This window comes from Zingiber officinale, chromosome 2A (assembly GCF_018446385.1).
Source record: "Zingiber officinale cultivar Zhangliang chromosome 2A, Zo_v1.1, whole genome shotgun sequence".
NCBI classification, from domain to species: Eukaryota; Viridiplantae; Streptophyta; class Magnoliopsida; order Zingiberales; family Zingiberaceae; genus Zingiber; species Zingiber officinale.
The window spans coordinates 45568253-45594182 of record NC_055988.1 but is presented as its reverse complement, the minus strand read 5'-3'; the positions used below and the strand labels follow the sequence as shown (position 1 = coordinate 45594182).

Genomic DNA, 25930 nt, shown 5'->3' with positions numbered 1-25930 from the left:
CAGTAGGGCATCATCCTTCCGAGTCAGCAAGTCCGTCAGCTGGCCAATCTGTTGAGGCAAAGAAGGGTCACCAGATTCCATCATAGGTTCCTGGGGGAACAGTGTGAAGAAAGAAAATAGTTGAAAGGTATAAGAGCACACTTCCCTTTTTAAAGGGGAGGAAAAGGTGAAGGGATTGCCTCGGGACCTACGTTGACGCTTGGGAAACAGCAAGGTATGTATCAAAAAGAGTCATGATTCGAAATCGAGGAGTTAACCAGTAAGTTGATGGGGAGTTAACTGGTAAGTTGATGGAGGGCAGGAGCCAGAAATCCAGAGCGGGGTGATAACTGGACTTGGGTCTAGTCAGTCGGACTAGATCCTCCTTCAACTAGACTTGAGGGGGAGACTTGTGATACGATGCATGATTGTGGGGTCAGTGAGATGATGTGGGCGGGAGTCAAGACTATAGGGCAGTCAGAAGTCAAGCTTATGTGGCAGTCAGAAGTCAAGCGTATATGGCGGTCAGAAGTCAAGACCACGGGGTAGTCAGAAGTCAAGCTTATGTGGCAGTCAGAAGTCAATCGTATGTAGCGGTCAGAAGTCAAGATTATGTGGTGGTCAGAAGTCAAGTCTATGTGGGGGTCAAAAGTCTGACCTACGTGAAAGTTGAAGAGCCTGTTTACGGGTAGCTCAAGGGGCCCAGTTACAAGATGGGCTGGGTTAGACAGGAATGGCGTCTCGAATGACGGCTCAGGACTGGACATACGTGCCAATGGATCAAAGCGTACAGGTCGGAATAGACCAGCCAAGGATACGGGTCGGGACTTATAGTCTTACGTCACAGTGCATGGATCAAACGTACAGGTCAGAATAGACCAGCCAAGGATACAGGTCGGGACGTATAGTCTTACGTCACAGTGCATGGATCAAGCGTATAGGTCGGAATAGACCAGCCAAGGATACAGGTCGAGACTTATAGTCTTACGTCACAGTGTATGGATCAAGAGTACAGGTCGGAATAGACCAGCCAAGGATACAGGTCGGGACTTATAGTCTTACGTCACAGTGCATGGATCAAGCGTGCAGCTTGTGATGCAGGATAAACAGAATTATATCAAAGCTTAATAGATCACGACTTTACAGTGTAAGGCAGGTCGGGAGATTACAAAATAGATCGCATAGGACAGGGAGGGACACACAGGTCTGGAGTTTTAAAGTGGTAAGCGCAGGTCAGGAAAGATAGGTTAATACCTACAGGTCAAGATTAGCGGATACGAGGAGCCAGTCCAGGGTTAACAGATCAAGGAAAACATGCACGAATAGCATGCGTAGGTCTGGAAGCGGGAAACAGTAAACGCAGGATAGCTACAGGTCTGTGCCCACAGGTCGACATCAACAAGTATGAAGAGCCGGTACAGGGATAAAGGAATAAGTAGGTCGGGCACTACACGACAAGCAAGCCAAGGAATCGTAACAACCTGTTAGAAAATAATCACTGTCTATCAAAGAATATGCCAATGGTCGGGTGCTCACAGTCATCTGATTCCTTCCTAGACCTATAGGAGAACATTACGTGTTATTTACTTCCAGACAAAGCCTGACACCCGACATTCCCTGATATCCGTCAGACTCCAGAAGCATCCGTTGCAATATAAAAAGGGGTGTCTTGTCCCTTATACAGATACGCTCACTCGTCATTACACACTCGTTTGTTACTTTTCGTCCTTTCTATGTGCTTTTGGGGGAAAAGTACCTGACTTGAGCGTCGAAGGGTCTGACCCGGGGACTTTTTCCCTGGTTTCTGGTCTCTAACGACTCGTGGGCTCGTCTGAGTGTGCGTAGAGTCCTTGCTTCTCCATCTCCTCATCACCCCTTGTCATCCATTCATATCAACTCTCCCGTCTGGTGTCAGATTGATCTGGCTTCATAGCGACTTTATGTCAACACCGACTCCAACACCGCCCACTTCTATCTGACTTAGCTTCTGAACGGGATCAGAGGGCATTATGATAATTTTATTCTTTTTAAATGAGAAATGAATTATAAACATTCTTAAAAATAAAATAAAAAGAGCATCTTTAATTTTCAAATTATCCTTATTTTTAAAATTATCAAAATAATATTCATTATTAATTTAATATGTGGACTAAAATATCCTTATGCATGGATCATATGTATCCTTATGCAAGGGTCGGATTCATCCAACTTCATAACTTTTGATTTTCATCCCCGTATCATGTACACTATATAAACCCCCTTCGAGAGCACGCCCCTCTCCTCGAGCCATTTCAAGGTCGTGTCTCTAAACCGTTCCGGTATCTCTCCTCGTCGGTAAGCCGTTCTTCTCTTCTTACGAAGGATGATTTGAGTGCTCTGATGATGGATCCTTCATCCCGATTCCCTGAAGCTACTAGATTCAAGTTTTATTTCTGATGTTGTAGCGATCTCACACTCACTTTTGTCGTCTCTGTCATCAAGTTAGAATTCGAGTTATCGATTTTCTTATCTATGCGGGTTCGATGATGTCTTCTTTTTTTTTCCGTTTTTTTGTTTTACTTGATTTGTTTTTGGACGAGGAAGTTATTGTTTAATCTAATATATAATTCGTTTGATATTTGAGAAACTTGTTTGGATCTGTTGTTTCTCACTATCTGCCTGCTTACTGGAGGTGAGTTCAAACTTCGATTAAGTTTTTCATTGTAGATTTTTTAGCGAGTGCTAGCGTTAATCTTGTTTCATTTATCTAATTTAGGGAAAAATGAGAGAAATCCTCCATGTCCAGGGAGGCCAGTGCGGCAATCAGATCGGATCGAAGTTCTGGGAAGTGGTGTGTGATGAGCATGGGATCGATCCCACTGGGAAGTTTACTGCAACATCAGATCTCCAGCTGGAGCGTGTCAATGTGTACTACAACGAGGCCTCCTGCGGCAGTTTCGTTCCTAGTGCGGTGCTTATTGGGGTTCAATCAAAATCCCATATTGAAAAAATTTGATAAAGATCATGGAGTTAAAAGGATATATGATATCTCCATTGGCATGAAACATTTTAGATAGAGCCCACGAGTAAAGTCATGAGGGCCTAGGCCCAAAGTGGACAATATCATGTTATTGTGAAGATATGTGAACATCCTTTCGCTCAACAAATGGTATCAGAGCCATGCTCCGGACTAGATGCCAAGTGGGACGACCTTGAACGAAGTTGAGGGTGGACTCGGAGTAGGTCAGGGTAACCGGATACTCACGGGGAGGTCCAAAACAGGTCAGGATGATCGAATACTTGAAGGGAGCAAGTAGGTCAGGGTGACCGAATACTTGCCGGGGGCCTGGAGCAGGTCAGGGTGACCGGATACTTGCGGTGAGGCGAGTAGGTCAGGATGGTCGGATGTTCACAAGTAGGCCCGAAGTAGGTCAAGGTGACCGGGCGCGGATGCTTGTAGCGGATACTTGTGGTGAGACGAGTAGGTCAGGGTGGCCGGATGCTCGTAGGTAGACCCGAAGTAGGTCAAGGTGTCTGGACGCGGATGCTTGCGGGGAGACCCAGAGCCGGTTAGGATGACCGGATGCTCGCGCGAGGGGAGGATCTGGACCATGAGAGTAATTGTGGTCCTTCGTTTGAAGGGAGGATTGTTGAGGTTCAATCAAAGTCCCATATTGGAAAGATTTGGTAAAGATTATGGGGTTAAAAAGATGCATGATATCTTCATTCACATGAGGTCTTTTGGGTAGAGCCCAAAAGTAAAACCATGAGAATTTAGATTCAAAATAGAGAATATCATATCATTGTAGAGATATAAAGACATCCTTTGACTTACAGTGCTGATGGATCTGGAACCGGATACCATAGATAGTGTCAGAACTGGTCCATATGGGCAGATCTTCTGCCCAGATAACTTTGTATTTGGTCAGTCCGGTGCTGGAAACAACTGGCCTAAAGGCCACTACACTGAAGGTGCCGAGCTCATTGATTCAGTCCTCGATGTGGTGAGAAAGGAGGCTGAAAACTGTGACTGTTTACAGGGTATGATCATTTATCTTCTTTCTATATGATGTTTTCCTGTGGATACATTGATGGTCGGTTTCCACAAACAAGATTTCTCTCAGTTTCATTTCTGGTTTCTTTTAGTGTCTTGCTCAACAACAACAACAACAACAACAACAACAACAACAACAACAATAACAACAACAACAACAACAACAAAACCTATAAATGGATATTGTTCATATATATAAAAAAAATCTGAGTTATTGATGTAACTTGTTCAACTTGACCGCCTCATACGGGTGCCTCTTAACCAAAGCAGATGTGGTGGTGTCTCAATTTTGGTATAAATTGTCATTGTGGGCAAGGTTACAGGGAACATCGTATCACGAAATCATTTAGTGTATTTTTTCGTACGCCTGATACGTGCCTTTGCTGTTGATCGTTGTGAACTTCTCGTCTAGACTTTGCTTTCACAGTAATTACTTATAATACAGATCTTCTCATCAGGCTTTCAAGTATGCCACTCTCTTGGTGGCGGTACTGGTTCAGGAATGGGAACACTTCTGATATCAAAGATCAGAGAGGAGTATCCAGACCGAATGATGCTTACTTTCTCCGTTTTCCCTTCGCCAAAGGTTTCTGACACTGTTGTTGAACCCTACAGTGCGACCCTTTCTATCCATCAGGTAGTTGAGAATGCAGATGAATGTATGGTGCTGGACAACGAAGCTCTTTATGATATTTGCTTCCGTACTCTCAAATTAACCACTCCCAGTTGTAAGTTAATCCCTGACATTTATTTGTTGGATCTTGTTGCAAACTTATGAGCCTAAAGTTGGTATTTTTCCTAACAGAAAAATATGATATTTATATGAAGTAATGTTGTCTTAACTGGACCAAAGTAGGAGAAAAAAAAGAAGGGACAGGAACTAAAATCATTAATTTCTCTAGTTTACTTGGAAGGAAGCGGACTATAAGAAAGAATTTTATTCCATCCAATCTGTTTGAGTTGGAAATAGTAGGTCAATTCCATCCAAGTAAATAATAATGGAATGAAATAAAAAAAGAGGGAAAATACTACTCATTCCATTTCTTTTCCTTTCCTTTTATTTAAACTATTTCATTTTGCTTATATTATCCCACCTAAACATCAAATGAGTGTGCCAACTAGGAAAAATTTGAAGTGTATACTAGTTTTAGGCTACATTTTTTTCTCTATTAAGTTAAAGGAGATGCCAGATGTCTTTTGTATACTATTTGATGCTACATTTTGTATTCTGTTTTTAGGCAATTATGCATGAACATCGAGTAGATTGTAAGCATTTCTCATAATAATATTGCAAACTTCATCATATACTTGGCAATTGGAAAATTAACTCTTAGTTTCTCTCATCAGTTGGAGACTTGAATCACTTCATCTCTGCAACCATGAGTGGTGTGACATGCTGCCTCCGGTTCCCTGGGCAATTGAACTCTGACCTTCGAAAGCTAGCAGTGAATTTGATTCCTTTCCCTCGTCTCCACTTCTTCATGGTTGGATTTGCTCCCCTGACATCACGTGGATCTCAGCAGTACCGTGCCTTGACCGTCCCTGAGCTAACTCAACAGATGTGGGATGCTAAGAACATGATGTGTGCCGCTGATCCTCGTCATGGTCGCTACCTGACAGCCTCTGCCATTTTCAGAGGCAAGATGAGCACAAAAGAAGTTGATGAGCAGATGATTAACGTCCAAAATAAAAACTCATCATACTTTGTCGAATGGATTCCTAACAACGTCAAGTCTAGTGTTTTGTGGCAGACCACCAAGGGGCCTCTCGATGGCATCCACTTTCATTGGCAACTCCAAATCCATCCAAGAGATGTTCAGGAGAGTGAGCGAGCAGTTCACTGCCATGTTTAGGAGGAAGGCTTTTTTAAAAGAGATAAAATAAAATTATCAAAATTGACCGGATCAAATTATCAAATCAAATCATATTAGTATTTGAATTATTCTAATAATTCTGTTATAATTAATCTTAGAATAATTCTGTTATTTATTAATTAATTATTGACCAAGTATTTTTTGAACATTATATTATATATTGTATTGTCCTTAGGACAAATATCAATGAACAATAAATTTTATTGCTCTCATATTATTTCTTGCTCTCTCCTTATTCTTCTTCTTACATGGTATCAGAGTCATCTCTTTTTTATCTTCCCTCAATTTCTTGAGGCGGAGATCGTATAAACGGCGAATTTTAAATTTTTCCCTAAGCCTCTTCTTTTCTCCTACGTGTTTTAATTTTCTTATTCTTCTCTATTTTTCAGAATAAACGAAAAATACTTATTTTCTTCCGCTGTCAACCCCTTTGCTTCTCTTTCCTCTTCCTTAATCTCTATTTTTTTTCGTCTCTGTGGTTCTTTCTCCATTACCATCGGACAAGTTATTTTTTTTTAACTTTAGATGTCAAATACTCGACGACATCAAAGAGGCCAAAAGCAAAGTTCAGACCGATGTCAGATTTGTCACATTGTTGGTCATACTGGAAATATATGCCTTAAAAGACTTGATTGGTTTAGGGTAAAATGTCAAATTTGTCTTGGAATTGGACATTTTGATATTCAATGTTCTAGTCCATTTGATTCAAATTTCATTGGTGATCCTACAACCATCTATTTCATAAGTATATCCTAAACTACTTTCATCTGTGCCTACTTGTGGTAAAACCCTAAAGTTTTCATCTACTGATTGGTATATTGACACTGCAGCAACTCATCATGTCACATCAGATTATAATATCCTTGCAGACGTAATGTCATATTATGGCTCAGATACGGTGCAAGTAGGTGATGGTTCAGGTTTACAAATTGCTAATCTTGGAAACATATATGTTCATTTATCTAATCGAACTTTTCACATACGCAATGTCTTTCATGTTCCATCTATCACTAAAAATTTACTTTCTACATGTCAGTTTTGTCTTGATAACAATGTCATTTTTGAGTTTCATCATAATCATTATCTTATAAAGGATAGAGGAACAAATGTTATTGTGTTTTATGGGAGAATCAAAAATGTCCTCTATTGTCTTCAGAGTTCTTCAATCAAAGCTTTTGTTAGTGAACGCACAAATAAACCAGCTTGGCATGCTCGACTTGGTCATCCTTCCTTTCGTATTATTCAGTCAATCATCAATAGGTATGGTTTACCTACTTCTATTACCTCCTCTCCATCTCATTCATATAGGGTCTGCATGGAATCTAAAAGTCATAAGCTACCTTTCTCTTCATCTGATCATGTTTCTAATTTTTCACTTGAAATAATCCATTCTGATGTTTGTGGTCCTACACCTATTTTGTCTAATCAAGGTTTCCAATATTATGTTACATTCATTGATCATTTTAGTAAATATACTTGGCTCTATCCTATGATAAGGAAATCTGATTTATTTGATAAATTTTATAATTTTCAAATTCAAGTTGAACGATCTTTTAATAGTAAAATACTATCTTTTCATTCTGATTGGGGAGGTGAATATCAAGCTCTCCATCGTTATCTTATCTCTTGTGGAATTATTCATCGAGTTTCTTGTCCTCACACTCTAGAACAAAATAGCTATGCTGAGAGAAAACATAGATATATAGTTGAAACTGCCTTCGCTCTTCTTCATCATGCATCGATTCCGTGTAAATTTTGGGATGAAACTATTAGCATTGCAGTATATCTCATAAATTGACTTCCTACTTCATTGCTCAATCATAAATGTCCTTTTGAAAAACTTTATAATCAAACCCCTGATTACACTTTCCTTCGAATTTTTGGTTGTGCATGTTATCCATGGTTACACCCCTATTCTAAACACAAACTTGACTCTCGTTCACTACAATGTGTTTTTCTTGGCTATAGCAATTTGCACCATGGTTATCGTTGCTTGCATATACCAACAGGACGAATTTATATTTCACGACATGTTACTTTTGATGAGTCTCTATTCCCTTTTTCAGTAGCTTCTTCAATCTCTCCTCCAGATACAAGTGGCACCTTCTTAATGTCACCTAATATTATCAGAAGTGATGGCATCCTAGGTCTTGCTCCGGAGCTCTCTAATAACTCTCCTATACCATCAGAATCATCTCAGGTTGTTGCTCCACTCTTAGAAGTCTTGCCGATCGAAGATAATATGCTCTCTGGTTCCTCGGATAATGCAAGTCCGTCATCTACATCACCATGTCAGCCTACTTCCTCGTCGTCATCAATAAGTGATTCAGATGATAATGCTCCTCATCGCATGCTTCCCATTAGTGATATTTATGAGTGTTGCCCACCAAATGCAACTCGATATCCCCTTCCACGAGCTCTAGTTGTCTCTTCAAAATCTATTGAACCAACTTATTTTACATAAGCAAACAAGGATCCAAACTGGCGTAGTGCAATGACTACAGAATTCGATGCACTTCTTCGCAATGGAGCATGGACTCTAGTTCCGCGCACTCCCTCAATGAATGTTGTGGGCTCTAAATGGGTATTCCGTCTTAAGCATCGAGCTGATGGTTCTCTTGAAAGATACAAAGCTCGACTTGTAGCCAAAGGATTTAGTCAACAACCAGGTATTGACTTTAATGACACTTTTAGTCCAGTCATCAAAATTACATCTGTCAGTCTATTATTATCAATAGCTGTTAGTTCTAATTGGCTTGTATGACAATTGGATATTTCAAATGCATTTCTCCATAGTCATCTTGAGGAAGCTGTATTTATAGAGCAACCACCTGGGTTCATTCATCCACAATTTCCATCTCATGTTTGCCAACTCAAGAAATCTTTATATGGTCTTCGACAAGCTCCTCGTGCATGATTTCATCGACTATCTAATTGGTTACAAGCTCCTCGTGCATGATTTCATCGACTATCTAATTGGTTACAAGCTCAAGGATTTTGTGGATCAAAGATTGACTCGTCTCTATTTCACAAATATAATGATGGAAATATGATATTTTTTCTTATTTATGTGGATGACATTCTGATAACCGGTAATGATCACAAGGGTATCACAACTTTATTAAGTCTTCTCAATTAAGAATTTCGTACTCGAGATTTGGGTATTGCTCGTTTTTTTCTTGGTATTGAGCTTATTCCACATGAGGATGACTATCTTCTCTCTCAGAGCAAATACATTACTGAACTTCTTCAAAGAGCCAAAATGGATGGAGCCCGTCCGGTCTCTACACCAATTGCTATAAACAACTCTCCAACTTCATCCTCTCCTGCTCTATCTGATCTACAGATTTATCGAAGTATTGTTGGGGTCTTACAACACTACTAAAAAAGGGCCCTTTAACGACGGGATTTCCCATCGTTAAAGGGGTGTTTCCCATCTTTAAAGGTCACCAACGACGGTATTTAATACCGTAGGAAGTTGTAGCTAAAAGTACCCGTCGGGAATTGATTAACGACGGGAAATAAAATACCGTCGGTAAAAGTTTTTAACCACGGTATTAACTACCATCGTTAATGACAGTAATGACGGGTTTAGATACCGTCGTTAATGATAGTAACAACGACAATTATATATATTACAATTTAACATCGTTTAATTATTTAACGACCGCCTAGCATACCGTCGTTAATGGCGATGACGGTTTTGCATACCGTCGTTAATGACGATGACGATATCACTTATCGGACCTGTCAATATATATATATATATATATATATATATATATATATATATATATATATATATATATATGATAAATTCATTAATAAATGTTAATAAAGACTAAAACATAATATATTAAAACATCATCCGATAATTCATGATAATTGTTTCTATATCATTAAACTTGATATCACAACGTCTAATTACCATCCAACAAAATTAACATCTATTACATCAAAAATATTCATTTATCTAAAGTCTTCAGTATGCAAAATGTTGACATTCATAAAAACTTCAAAAAGTCTATTTCCCTTCCAAGCTCCAATACCTATAACAAATATACAAAAAAAAAAAAATTAGTATCACAATAAAAATTTTAACAGAACTCAGAGTAACTTACCCAATCTACCTTAAAGAATAGTTAATATTGCAATTGCTATATGAAAACAATGGTTGATAGGGCAAATGTAAAGAAAGAAAAGTGTGCAGCACATACAGATCAACAATTTAATGTAGGCTATGACATGCATGTGAGTTGGACATAGTTTTTTAAAAAAAAAAATCAGTGAGCTTCATTATATTTCGAAAAGTGTTATTTCCTAACATGTAAAAGAGATTACATATTCCATAACATTACAACAAAGTACGAAAAGTGTTTTAAAGAATACCCGTCAATCACTAAGATGAGCCTTCATTCTATTGTTCCTCACCAATTGCTTGTGTGCCTATGAACCTTCATTCTATTGTTCTTCACCAATTGCTTGTGCGCCTATGAAGCATTTACAAGTCAAAATGAACAAAACTACTCATTCTCATTATCAAGTAATAAACAAGAAATAATTAAAAAAAAATTAAAGTAACTAATTTAACCTTCAATAGTATTTGAAGTCGATGCAGTCACTTGCACATTAGGTGGTAAATTCTTCAGCATCAACTCCTTAAAAGCTTTAAATTCAGATTCCATATTATTCATTTTCTCACGTAGTGTGACATTCTCTTGATGAAGTTCTTGTTTTGACGCAATAGGTCCTCTCACATCTTTAGGCCTCACTTCTCCTCCATGGCCAAAAACATGATCATGTCGTTGAGGTCCAAAACATTTCTCAACAAGTTGAATATTTGACAAGGAAGAATCTTCTCGATCAACCTCACAAATCTCATCCTTCAATAAGTTAAAAGATTTTGAAATATATGATGAATCAAATATCATGTGAAAAATGAATTAAAATGTTATATGCTCACATATTTTTCCATTGCATCAAGATCAACAATATGGTCTCCCTTTTTTCGTGTCTCAAAAAACATTGATGCAAAATCTGGAGGTTGCTCATCTTTTCCTCCCTATAAATATTAATAAGACACAATTTTATGTCTAAATTAATATAAAATCCTTATAATATATGTCTTACCATTTCATATGCCAATTGCCGAAAAGGCTTGCTTCCTGTTCGATGTGGCATAGATTTCAAGGATCTATTCTGTGTATTTGTTTTACTCATTTTCTGCAAATATATTAATATTAGTATAATTTTATAAAAAAGACATTTGAATTAAAAAAGTAATTTATAACATAAAAAAGATGAGATAAGAATAACCTGAAAACTTTCACTTAAAAAATATTCTTTAACCAACCATTCCCAATCTTGTTTATCCATTCCTTTGGGAACATTTTGTAAAGCTTCTTGACGTGTTTTGCATCGTTTTACAAATTTGGAGTTCATCTCGCATCTCCAATTCTTCCATAATTGTTGCATATGTTTAAGAGTTGTCTCACGATATAGCTCAATATCATCATTTTTGAACTTATCCTGAACAGTTTTTTGTAAGCATATAATAATGAGATATTTCATATAATAAAAAAATTGGTTAGTATTAAATATTTTAAACACATGTTGAAGCAATATGACATAACTAGTCTGTTAAAAGGGCATAAGATATTTCATATAATAATCATGTTTTGAATGGTTATTATTTTATTTTGTGAAGATTCAAAACGCAAAAATACAATTAAAAGGAACATCAGTAAAGGACGAACTTGCAATAAAGGAATATTTCATATGACATGGTTTGAGTCCAATCAATAAACTATGATATGGACACAATTCTATCTACCGTGGCAAAAATAAAGGACTACTTGTACAGATAATTCCATATATTTGAAATTATATGCCAATATATATCATGACATGATGCATCTAAATCTTAGCTGTAGAAAGTATATAAATCACATAGCTTTACAAAAAGAACCATAGATAAGTCTCCTATAGAAATGCATCAAATCCATAACTATATAATAGGAACCTACATACATAATGATAGTGACACATTCAAAGAGTACTTCTCCTAAGAATTTTATAGGAAGTATTAAAGATTGGTAAGAGACTCACCGTAACAGCAGCCCACATGTGATTTTTAGCATCTTCACCAATTTTATTCCACGCAAGAACTCGAATTGGGCATATGTTTCCATCTCTTACAATTATACCCAAATGTCTTGTAAAGGCTTGATGATTCAACCCAACAGCTCGACCCATATAGAAATTTATAAGAAGTTTCTCTCCATTTTTTAATTTACACACAATACCACACTTATTTTTACCTCGCTTGTTCAAATTTTGTTGAGTAGATGATTTGTCTAAACATGAAAACAATTAGTTTAGATTTACATGAAAATGATTTGTCTAAACATGAAAATATTTTTACCACACTATAAATTACTTTTTCATACCTTGGCTAGATTCCATTTGAGCTTGAGAGTCTTCCACATGGTCTACTTGTTCAGACGCACATTGCATATCATTGTTACATGTGTTCACCAAAGAAGGCTCATGTTCAATTGATCCAGAAACATGATTTTGTCCGGACAATCCTAAATGCCTTGTGATTTTGCCACATCCTCCAGCTAACGAACCTGGTGCTATAAATAGCTTTCTCTTAGTACCCAAAGATGAATTTTGAGAGTCCATGATCCTACAACAAATACATTATTATATTAGTTAAATGAAAAAATAATATAAATGATACATTTAGTAGTTTAAAACACTAACACTTACACAAAGCAAATAAAGATTTATATTATTCTATCCTCAATTTTAATAAGCTTCTGGAATATCATCTATATTTGTGGCCATTGAATCTCTCTTCGTCAACATATTATATGAGTATCGAGGAGATGTTTTTGTCACTATGTGCCAACCTTTTGAGGTATTATCTATCACATAAAACACTTGTGATGCTTGAGTGGCCAATACAAAAGGTTCATTTGATTTCAAAATCCGTTGACAATTTACACTAACAAAACCATATTTATCCACTTTGATCCCTCTTTCTCCAGAATGCACATCAAACCATTTGCACTTGAAAACCACAATTCGTCTTTCACCAAGAAATTGTAATTCAATAATATGTGATAACACTCCATAATAGTCAATATTTTCTGCACCATAGTTCCCAACAACGAGAATACCACTATTTTGTGTCCTTAGGCCCTTGTTGTGCTCTTCGGTGTGGAATTTATATCCATTTACTTTACAACATACAAATGACTTCCCATACTGTGTAGGCCCACGTGACAAAGAAAGTAGGTCTTCCATTTTTTTGGTTTTGTCATTTTTATGTAACCTCTCGACTTATCAAATTTGAAAAAAAAAAAATCTTACTCTCAAGATATAATTTATTAGTGAAAACAAAGACATGTATGTACATTAAAAATCTCACTTACTCTAACTCTGAACCAGTTAATAAATTGTTTATCCCATTCCTCATCGGACAAAACCAAATCACTAGAAGCACGGATTTGCAAGTAGTCACTACATAGGAAATTTAGAGATTAATCGTAATTAAAACAACAATATGGAAGAATAAGTTTATAGTTTCATACTTGTAAAATGATTGGACTTCTTCACAATTCTTTAATATGTAGATGTGAGCTCGCTCTTGGTCAACATGATCCAAATTGCATGCTATTCCTGTTGATAACTCTTCAATGGATGAAAATATGGATAAACCATCATTACTTTCCATACATCCACAATTAGATGTGTCGAAATATCTTGAGCATAAACTGATACACTCATTTGCGATATAACCCTCAGCAATTGATGCCTCTGGATGAGTTTTATTTCGAATATATGATTTAAAAGTACTCAACTTTTGTTCTATTGGATACATCCATTGATATTGAACAGGTCCCCCAAGCATAGCTTCCATTGCTAAATGAATCGACAAATGTATCATGATGTCAAAAAATGAGGGTGGAAAAATCTTTTCCAACTTACAAAGTGTGATAGGAATTTGTCTTTCAAGTTGTTTCAAGTCTTCCATCTTTAGTGATTTGGAACACAAACTAGAGAAGAACATTGATAGCTCAACAAGAGCTTCATACACTGATTCTGAAAGTAATCCACGTGTTGCAAGATGAATAAGATATTCTAGTAAGATGTGACAATCATGACTCTTTAAACCTGAAATCTTGTTCTCCCTAACATTTATACAATCTGCAATGTTTGAACAAAAGCCATCAGGCATTTTTAATTGTTTAAGAAATAAACAAAGCTGATGCTTCTCACTAGAGGACAATGTGTAAGGTGCAGTGGGAAACTCAAGATCATCTCCTATTGCAACAGGATGCAATTCAGGCCTTATATTCAAGAGTTGTAAATCAAGACGTGTTTTGTGGTTATCTTTAGTCTTGCCTTTAATATCCATAATTGTTCCAAGAACACTGTCACATATATTTTTCTCAATATGTATCACATCCAAATTATGCCTTAATAACAATGTTTCCCAATATGGTAGCTTAAAGAATATACTCTTCTTATTCCAATTATCACCCCGTTTGTCATGAGATATTTTTGTCTTTCTAGTAGTATCCTTACTTAAGATTATGCCTTCCAAATCCTGGACTTGACTTAAAATATCTTTTCCAGAAAATGATTTAGGCGGCAATCTCATTTCAACTGTACCATCAAAGGAATTCTTATCCTTGCGCCATTTGTGGTTCAATGGGAGATAACGTCGATGACCCATATAACACTCTTTACCACCATTTGTCAATCTCATTGAGCAAGTATCCTTATTACAACAAGGACATGCTGACTTTCCTTTTGTACTCCATCCAGATAAATTTGCGTATGCCGGGAAGTCATTAATTGTCCACAACAAAGCAGCACGTAAAGTAAAATTTTGAGAAGTTGATGTATCAAAAGTTTCTACTCCAGTGTGCCACAACTCAATCAATTCATCGATCAACGGTTGCAAATAGATATCCATTGCATCTCCACTACTCTCTGGACCAGGAATTAACATGGATAAAATGAAGTTAGACAAGTTCATACACATCGATGGTGGTAAATTATAAGGAATAAGGATCACAGGACAAATGCTATATGTTGTTTTTGCATTTGCAAATGGTTGAAACCCATCACTTGCGAGACCAAGTCTTACATTGCGAGCCTCTGAGGAGAAATCTTTATATCTTTCATCAAATGATTTCCATGTCATAGAATTAGCTGGATGCCTTAAAATTTCATCATCAATCCTTGCATCATTGTGCCATCTCATGTAAGGGGCAGTTTTTGAACACATAAACAACCTTTGCAGCCTTGGTTTTAGTGGGAAATAAGGTAATATCTTCTTTGGAATCTTCTTTCCATTAGCTTTGAATTGAGTTCCTCCACTATGCCTTTCCTCCTTCCATCTAGATATTCCACACACTTCACAAAAATCCAAGTTCTTATGGTCTTTCCAAAATAACATACAATTATTTTTACATGCATCAATCTTTTCATAAGAAAGGCCGATATCTCTAATAAACTTTTTAGCATCAAAATATGAATCTGGAAGATCAGAATTTTCTGGTAATATTTCTTCCTTCAACAATTGCAACAACATGCTAAATGATTTATTTGTCCATTGCCCAACAGTTTTGAGATGAAGTAACTTTATTAATGCTGACAATTTTGAAACCCTTGATCCTTGGTACAAAGGTTCTTTTGAATCATTTAATAATCTATAAAAAATTTTAGCTTCATCATTTGGTTCCTCACTAATATTAGCACGGTTTGAATCATCATAATGTGGATGTAAATCTCTTAGAAGATCTTCCATGAAGTAATCATTATCATCTACTTCAGTTTCTGAATTGTGTATTTCCAAATCATCCTCTGGCTTTTCTCCATGATGATACCAAAATCTATAATTTTGAAGTATTCCATAAACAATCAAATGCATTTTAACAGATTCCCTAGACCCAAAATGTGAATTTGCACATTTAACACATGGGCATCGAATTTCATTTGTTGCTCTTGTTCTTTCAAAAGCATAGTCTAAAAAATTTTCAATCCCCTGTCCATATGCTTCACCAAGTCGATCATTAATAAGATCCATCCATTTCTTATCGGGTGTCATTCTATATTCAAAAAGGTGGACAAATTTAACTATAAATCAGATTTGAAAGATCCCTACTGTAGAAAATGAAGAGGAAATACAAGTAATCATATTCTAAGGATCCCTGCCATAGAAAACGAAGAGAAAATACAAATAATCAGATTCTAAGGTTCTCTGACATAGAAAATGAAGAGGAAATACAAGTAATTAGATTCTAAGGATCACTATGGTAGAAAACGAAAAGAAAATACAAGTAATCATTCTAAGGATCCCTACCATTGAAATTGAAGAGAAAATAGAAGCGGTAATAGAAAGGAAGAAAGAAAAATATCTCACCTAAAATAGGAGCTTGGAGATTGCCGTCGAACTGCCGATCTCTTGATTTTCTCTGTGACAATGGAACTGCAGCGAGGATTCGTCGTTGCGTGCTCAAAGCCCTAGAGGTGGAAGGGGACACAAAACTTAAGGGAACCAACAATGTCACTATAGGAATAGGGTTTCCCTATTGCTTACCGGACCTGTTGATCTTTTGAGCTCGACGACAACAACAAAACTCGAGGAAGATGAAGAGTCGTGCGTGCCTTGCTAACCACTGGACCTGCTTTTCTCTCGAGCTCAACAGCAACGATAAAATGCGAGGAAGATGAAGAATCGCGAAAGCCCTTGCTACCCGTTGGACCTGTGCGCCCCTGCTGCCCCTCGGACTTGTGTGCCCCTGCTGCTCAACAGATTTGCTGATATCTCGAGCTCGACGGCAATGGAAGAAGGTGAGGAAGATGAAGAGTCACGCGCGTAGGGGATTTGGGGGACTTAGACGCATATTTGTGGCAAAAATAAGGTTTGATGCATTTAGGGGGAAAAAATACCGTGGGTTGGATTAGGATATGGGGTTGAACGCATGGGATTAGATGAGGGTAGAGTTTAATGCTATCATTTTATTTATTTGAGTCAAATGTCATCTCAACCATTTTATTTATTTGAGTCAAATGTCATCTCAACCATTGGATTAGAAGATAGTTTAGTATTTTGATTTGATTTATCTCAACCATTGGATGAGATAATTTTGTGTCTTCAATTTAATTTAACTCTCACTTTTTGAAGCCTCTGAATTTTCTTTTTTGATTATTTTTAGTAATTTTATATTTCCTATTTTTGGTATATTTATGTTGTTTCTATATTCATGTGCGAATTAATGAACCTAATATTATCTACTGTGTCAGTTTTTATTACAAATTTTTCTTAAATAGTTAGAATGTTGTAATAACGATGGGATTTCCTCCCGTCGTTAAAGATCTTGCAATAACGACAGGAGGAAATTCTGTCGTTAACGGTATGACATTAACGACCAAAATAACAAATACGGTCGTTAATGCCAAAGCATCAACGACATGAATAAATACCATCATTAAATGCATACACATCAACGACGGGCACTAAATCCCGTCGTTGTTGAACCACCAATAACGACGGTATTTGATACCGTCGTTAATATTCGTCGTTAAAAATAGTTTTTTTAGTAGTGCAATATGTCACTATCACACGTCCTGATATTACTTTTGCGGTAAATCGTGCTTGTCAATTCATTCATGCTCCAACTAAACAAAATTGGGATAATGTAAAAAGAATACTTCGTCATCTCAAAGGTACTATTCTACATGTTCTTCTTTTATATCGCCAATCGTCTCGAGATTTACATGCATATAGTGATGCAGATTGGGCAAGTTCTCCTGAAGATAGACGCTCTACTAGTGGAGATGTAATATTTCTTGGACGAAATCTTATCTCATGGAATTCGAAAAAGCAACCTACAGTATCTCGTTCAAGCACTGAGGCAGAATATAAAGCTATAGCAAATACAACGTCATAAATTATTTGGCTTCAATCACTTCTCTCTGAACTTCATCTTGCATTAAATATTGCACCAAAAATTTGGTGCTACAATATTGGAGCAACATATCTTACAACAAATCCAATCTTTCATGCTCGTACAAAATATGTGGAAATTGATTTTCATTTTGTTCTTGAACGTGTGGCAACTCAGCAGTTATCTGTCTCTTATATTTCTGCTGAAGATCAAATCGCTGATATCTTTATTAAGCCACTATCTAGACAACGTTTCAACAAGTTAGCAAACAATCTCAACATCAGAGATCTCCTATTGAATTTGTCGGGGGGTAAAAGAGATAAAATAGAATTATCAAAATTGACTGGATCAAATTATCAAATCAAATCATATTAGTATTTGGATTATTCTAATAATTCTGTTATAATTATTCTCAGAATAATTCTTAGAATAATTCTGTTATTTATTAATTAGTTAATTGACCAAGTACTTTTTGAACATTATATATTGTATTGTCCGTAGGACAAATATCAATGAACAATAGATTTTATTGCTCTAATATTATTTCTTGCTCTCTCCCTATTCTTCTTCTTACAGTTTTTGCACTGGTACACCGGCGAAGGTATGGATGAGATGGAGTTCACAGAGGCTGAGAGCAACATGAATGATCTTGTCTTTGAGTACCAGCGGTACCAAGATGCCACTGCTGATGACGAATGTGAGTACGAGAACGAGGAGGATATTGCTTGACACTGCATGGCGATATTATGGTATTTGTCTGTCTTTGCATTTCCCTACTAGTAGATTATTATTCCCTTTCCTTCCTTGTATTCATTTCTTTCTGCAATTCTGAGCTTGTAGTAATCAAATCTACCTCATTTATAAGTTGCTATCGATGCATGCTTTGTTTAATATGCTATTCTCATTCTCGTGATAGAAAATTTAATAGGGGAGGTAAAGAATATAAAGTCATTGAATTTGGGAGCCAAGTCTTCCCTTTAGTACTAACTTGAAAAATAAGGGGCAATCGCTGGAATTCAATTTCGCAGCGATGTATCAATTGCTGGAATTCCTTTTAGTACGAACGCCATTTAATAGATGTTACTTTATTGAATAAACTGGACTAATATAATGTTTGGTTCCTGAGATAATCGTTTGAATCATCCAATTTGTTGGTTTGGTTTTAAAAGCACTTATTCCCTTACGTTAAACAAGTTAATAGCGCTTTTGCCTGGGGAGCAGATCGCTAGTCCATCAAAAATTGGATTAGAGGATGAACTATTTATAATTATTATTGGATCATAATCGTGATCCGATTATAATTAATTGTAATCTCTCTCTTAGTTCATCGTCCCCTCTAAATTATAATTTAAATTGGGATGGATGACCGAAGGCTACCTGGGAGGCCAGATCCTCTAGCCCAGAATTTTCTGGACCATAAGAGACCATGCCCATTCATTGGTTGGATGGGTTGGATCCCACAATATGTTAAACAGGTGGGATCCAGTCCATCCAACCAATGAATAGATAGGAGACCAGGACTGGTCCAAGAATTCTTGACCAGAGGATCCCTGCCGGCTACTTGAAGGCCATCGACAGTGGGTAAGTAGTTAGACAGCTTGACATCGTGTAATTTCTGAGTAACTTCTGATCATCTACTTCAATCCAAATTATAATCTAGAGATGATGAATCTAACAAAAGATAACAATTAATTACGATGATATCACAACCATAATCCAGTTATAATTATAAATAATCCCTTCTTAATTTTTTTTTTTTTTTTATGATCAAGAAATCTGGGCTGTTATGCCTTTGCTTCATTAGCACTAAAGTGCGAAAGACCGGCCAAATTTTGTCCAATTTATTTTGATTTTCCGAGACTATTATGAGACCATAAACCATCGAAATAGATTGAGTTGCACATGCACCGACGCAGAAAATGCGTCGCTATGTTTCGCAAGGTGACGACAACGACATGTATTCACGTAAAGAATACGATTTTTTTTATTGTGTTTATATCTCGTACAGCATGGGACAACTCGTTCAGCCAATTGAGGTGTTGCATGACAACGAATCAAAGATAGAAAAATATAGGATGCAAGCGGCGCAAGTCACAACTGAGATGGTGTTAAATATTATTCAATTAATTAATTAGCAGCTCGACTCACACAACAAAGGCCTGTCATCATTTGAATGTGTGATATTTGATATCTTGATTCTTAGGAATTGATGATTTAAAGTTTATCCTGTCATGTGATTATGATCTGTGTATCTATATAAATCTCTATTCATATTCGTGAAGCCGACACTAGATGGACCGCTAAGATAACAGATTTATCATTTGATCTAACCGACGATATTTAGTCGATGCTTAATAAAATTAAGTCAATGATTATGATACCAAAAAAGAGTGATGAGAATTCCATCCAAATGGGTACCTTGAGAACTTAAAAGGGTGTGTCAAGAATTTTAAATTGTGGGGTTTAGGAGACATAAAAGAGAATTATGAGAATTGATCCTATTAAATTATAAAATCAAATCAAATTAGTATTTATATTATTGTAATAATTTTATTTTAATTATTACAATAATTCTCAGAATTATTCTTAGAATAATTCTATTAGTTATTAATTGGTCAATTGACCAAGTACTTTTTGAATATTATATATTATATTATCTTTAGGCCAAATATCAATGAATAATAGATTTTATTGCTCTCATATTATTTATTGCTCTCTCCCTATTCTTTTTCTTATATGGTATCAGAGTCATCTCTTTTTATTTCCCTCAACTTCTTGAGGTGAAGATCCAATAAACGACGAACCTTTTTTAATTTTTTCCCTCAAGCCTCTTCTTCTTTCATACGTATTTTAATTTTCTTGTTCTTCTCTATTTTCTTCGGCCACCAACCCCTTTGTTTCTCTTTCCTCTTCCTTAATCTCTATGTTTCTCTTCCACAAAAAAAAAAATTTTCCTTAACGATTCTGTTTCTGTGATTTTTCTCTACAACCGTCAACCACAAGGTAGAAGCTCTTTCTTGTGACGCCATCCAGCTGCTGCCAGACAAGTTATTTTCTACTTTAGATGTCAAATGCTCAACGATATCAAAGAGGCAAAAAGCAAAGTCACTACAACAAAAATGTTAAAAGACGACACTACAAAACAATGATTTTAGAAGAAACTGTTGTGAATTTGATAAAAGACAACAGTTTTTGATAAAATCATTATCTTTGAGCTCCCATAAAATACAAAAGACAACATTTTTATGAAAATCGTTATTGTTGAGCAATTTCATTTTAAATCAACAACGCATTTTGCAATGGTTATCTAAAATCGTTGTCTTTAAATATTTTTTAGGGGTTAAGGCAACATTTTAATAAACCGTTGTGTTTTTATATTGTTTTATATAGTCAAAGATAACGATTTTAATAAACAGTTGTCTTTGACTTTATTCTTTCGTTGTTTTCCCCTTCGCATTTTTTATTGCAACCGTGTTTTACTTTCCCTTTCTGCCAAAAATTTTTGGCGCCATGTTTTCCCCCTTAGCCTTCTCGAACCCTAACCCATTTTGTTACACCGTGATCGTTCGATAGAGGGGGGTGAATATCGATTACAGAAAAATTAGTCGAGTAAACGCAGTGAAAAAGTAAAACAATGCAATGCTAACATAAGAACCAATTTTACTTGGTTTGGAGCCTTTGGTGACTCCTACTCCAAGGCCCGCACACAAGGGTGCTTTCATCGGGCAATTCACTAGCAATTCGAAGAATGTTACAATAAAGAATTATAGGAATGCTAATAAGAAAATTAATATCGACAAACTAAAAAGAAGTAAACTGAAGACAACGCTTTGTCGGAGTAGCCTCGAGGCGTCGCAGGAGCACAGTAGAGCAGTCTGAGAGTTCTGAGTTGTTGTTCTGAGCTTCGCCTTTGACCCTCCTAATATAGGAGGCTCGGGGCGCCCCGGATCCCTTCCGGGCGCCCTGGTGTGACGTAGCAAACCCAACCAGCGAGCTCCACGTGTCAAAGCCGCGAAATGGATAATATTTGCCTTCGGGCGGCCGGATCCCTTCCGGGCGCTCGGACCTCCTTTCTCCAGAAAATCCTTCTCCTGCAAGACAAGGTTAGTCTGAGGCAAATATATAATGTGTAACCTGCAAAACAAAGTGTTAGCACAGTTTATAAGTTCAACAAAAAAGAGTATGACTTAGATTCCGTATTTCCGAGATCGGAATCTAGTCATGATCTCGACTTAGATATCTAAAATGGATCTAAGCCGGATCGACGCCTAATGTTCCCTTCTCGGGAACGCGTCCTCACAGTCACTCCCTTCGAGTGACTTACCTTTACTCACCTGCCAGACGTCCGGTCAGCCCTTCGACCCGTCTGGACTTCTCACCAACTATCCGGTCAGCCCTTCGACCTAGCTGGACTTCGTGCCAAGCGTCCGGTCAGCCCGTCGACCCGCTTGGGCTTCGTGCCAAATGTCCGGTCAGCCCGTCGACCCATTTGGACTTCGTGCCAAGCGTCCGGTCAGCCTGTCGACCCACTTGGACTTCGTGCAAGACATCCGATCTGCCTGTCGACCTGTCTGGACTTCGCCTGCACACTCGGTCAGAGTGTTAGATAATGACAAATCTAACTTAACCTAATTTACCATTCATCAAAACCTGAGTTAGACCGTTAGTGCTAACCGCACCAACAATATCTCCCTTTTTGATGAAATGACAACCTGGTTAAGTTATTGAAAAAATATGCACGTAACAAAATCAACATGATTTTTAAGGTTTAAGTTAGTTTTTAATTTTGACATTTTGTTGCTCTAACTTAATCACCTATCCCTCCCCCTTTGGCATTCATCAAATAAGGACAAAAGTCAAGCAATGAAAAATACAGAGTACATACAAAGTAAGAGTTGAAGAAATGATGTCAAGTCAACTTGGGGGAGTTTTAAATGTCACCATATGGTAACTTATCTTTTGTAACATAACTAAGTTGTGAAAAAATACTTAATTTAGCAACATAACTTAGTATATTTTGAGTAATTTTTAAAGATAGTTTTTGCAAAATTAGATGAATTTGTCAACTCAAAGAGAAAGTTTTTAAAAGCTAATAGTCAAGTATAAGTTTAGGGAAGTTAAGTTTAAGTTTCAAACATAAGTGTTCAAAATCAAAATTTCAAATCTAAGTTTGAAAAAAATCTACTTTTCAAAAATTATTAAAATTTTTCAAAATAAGTTTGTAAAAGAATCAGTTTTCAAAAACCTTAGTTTATAAAAGCTAGTTTTCAAAAAATAGATTTATCAAGAAAAATTTCAAACATAAGTTTTCAAAATCAAAATTTCAAGATCAAGGTGTAGATTTTCAAAAAATGCTTTTCAAACCTGAGTTTTCAAAATCAAAATTTCAAAATCAAGGTTAAATTTTTAAAATAAGTTTCAACTTTGAAACAATGAGTTTTCAAAACTAAAATTTCAAAATTAAATTTGAAAAATCTACTTTTCAAAACTAATTAAGACTAAGTTTGCAAAAGATTAAGTTTTTAAAAACTTAGTTTATAAAATCCAATTTAAAAGCTTAGTTTTATAAAAGCTAGTTTTCAAAAATGGATATATTAGGTATTCAAAGAGAAAATAATTTTGGTGCTAAGTGTGATAATAAGTTGATTTAATCCTCCCTCTAAACCTAACATAGTTTAAAATGTAATTTTTAAAAATATTCACAGAAAAGTATTTAAAGTAAGATTTTTTTTTTATAAAATTGAGGTAAGATTTTCTAAAGAGATTTAAATAGAAATTTGATAAAAAGAAAAACTTGAACCTCCCCCTGAATTTGTTACTCCCCTTAAGTTAATACTACGGTTTGGTTATATTAAATTTTACACCTTAATATATTTTTGTACCTAAATGTTTTGGTGGATGTAGTGTTAGTAACACTTATGTTTATCGAGTATATTATTTATATAAGTATTTTTATATACTTGGTATAGTTTTTTGATAAGAATAAGATTATTGAAATTAATGAATAATCAGTTATTCTTAATAATAAGTAATAAGTAATTTATTACAAACTTAATAATAGTTAATCATTATCAATAGTTTATTGATTGGTTTTTACTTGATTTAATAATTTAATATATAGTGAAATAATTTAAATTTCGTATTAATTGATTGAGTTGGTCAGTGTTAGTTATTTTATATATATATATATATATATATATATATATATATATATATTATTTTCTTCCTTTTAAGTAGGATTAATTTAGTTTGAAGTTAGCATGAAGTTAAATTTATTAAACATAGTTAAGTAAGGTTTAATTCAAGATAATTTTAGTTCTCAACTAGAGTTAGACTTAAACAATTAAGTTATACATAATTAGGTTTAAGATTTAAGTTAATGGAATTTAAGTTTTTAAGATAGGTGTCTAAGTTTTAAATGAATTTAAAAGATTTATTATTATTATTATGATTATTATTATTATTATTATTATTTTTATTTATTTATTTTTTTAAAGGAATTTCTAACGGGATTTCTAAAACGGTGTTTAAAAGGAGTTTTAAAATGATAGTTACAATATGTTTCATGGCAATTAACATACGTTTAGTTTTGATTTTAGATTTAAATTAATATTAGTGTTTAATTTAAGTTTAAGTTTAATTTTAAGTTTAAGTTAAAATTTTTAAATTTTAATTGTACTTTCAATATTAAGTTTTAATTTAAGTTTTAATTTTCAGTTAAGTTAAATTAAGTTTAAAAAGAATTTAAAGGTTAAAATAATGATTAAGATTAAAAATAAATTTAAAGTCTAAATAATAATTTTTAAAGTGAAAATAATCTATAAAAATACTTTATTATTATTATTATTTTAAGTTAACAAAATTTTATTAAAGTGAAAAATAATATTTAAATGTAAAATACCGGAAATAGGCGAATATTCATAAGGGAATTTTCCGGAATTTTTAGAAATTTTTCAGGAATTTTTCGGAGCTCGTATGGACGAGTTAACGGGGATGAAAACGGGGTCCAGAAAAGCCTGTTTAGGCTACCCTGTTTTAATGAGGAAAAGTTTTAATTTTTCCTTTTCCTTTCCTTTTTCTTTTTTCTTCTTTTTCTCCGGTTTTCTCCGACGCCGAACCCGAGTGCCCGAGCCTTCTTCCCCCGCGCGAACCCGAGCCCTAACCGGCGCCGACCCGACGGTTCCCTCCTCTCCCGAGCTTTTTCCCTCTCCCTCTCACGGCGTGGAGCGCCTCTCTTCACTGCCCATCTCCACTGCCGCCAGCCGACGTGGATCACCGATCCTAGTGCCCTAGCCGAGCCCTGCCGACGCCGTGCCCTAGCTTGAAGACGACGACTACGGGTTGATCTCTCCGGCGATCATTTTTGGTTGTTGTCCTTGCTATTTCCTAGCGCCGGCAGCCGGCGCACCAGGTGCCCTAGCACCCTCTGTGTATCACAGCGACGCCACCTTTTGCCCTAGCAGTGATCCTTAAGGTAGGCGATCTAACTTGCTGTGGAATTAGGAATCGTGTAATTGATTTCCTTGTGATCTTCTTACTGTTCTGGACCGAGAGGAGAATCTCATATCAGTTCTGATTGTGTTTCCATATCAGAGCTTGGATATTCTTCTCTGTTCTTGGTCATCCCTTCCTTGAGGTGCATTTAGGTCACGGTTGAGGTAAATCGAAATTCGGATAATAGTGCATTTCAGGGATAATTTGGCTAATTATGGATGTTGGTATTGAGATGATGAAGGAACAATGAACTCTTTCTTCACAAGCCACAGGGGAGTGTTTTGCCGCCCCTCTCCGATCTCCCTTGCGCCAACACTGTGCCCTAGTTCATCACTGCCGGCCCACTCTGCATTTGATTCCTTGTTGTGCTGCCATCACCGGACAAGAGGAGGTTAGGTAAGGATTTTTGGTTAACTTCAATAGCAATCTGGATGTAGGAAAAATTATGGTTAAGATGTCTAACTGGTTGGTATTATGGATTGGATTGTTTTGTTGATCGGTGAGTTTCTTTCTTGATTGTTTAGTGCAAGTGGATTTCCAGCCACTCACCTTGTTCCAGCAGCAAACACACTTCTTGA

At 36.0% G+C, this 25930-nt stretch overlaps 1 long non-coding RNA gene and 1 pseudogene across 1 annotated transcript; both read left to right on the top strand.

Moving 5' to 3' along the window:
- Nucleotides 1-2537: 2537 nt before the first annotated feature.
- Nucleotides 2538-18587, top strand: LOC122039620 (annotated as a pseudogene).
- Nucleotides 18588-25006: 6419 nt separating this feature from the next.
- Nucleotides 25007-25930, top strand: LOC122039619. Its single transcript, XR_006128273.1, has 4 exons — nt 25007-25332; nt 25452-25516; nt 25594-25748; nt 25877-25930. It is a non-coding gene; the product is annotated as an uncharacterized LOC122039619 (long non-coding RNA).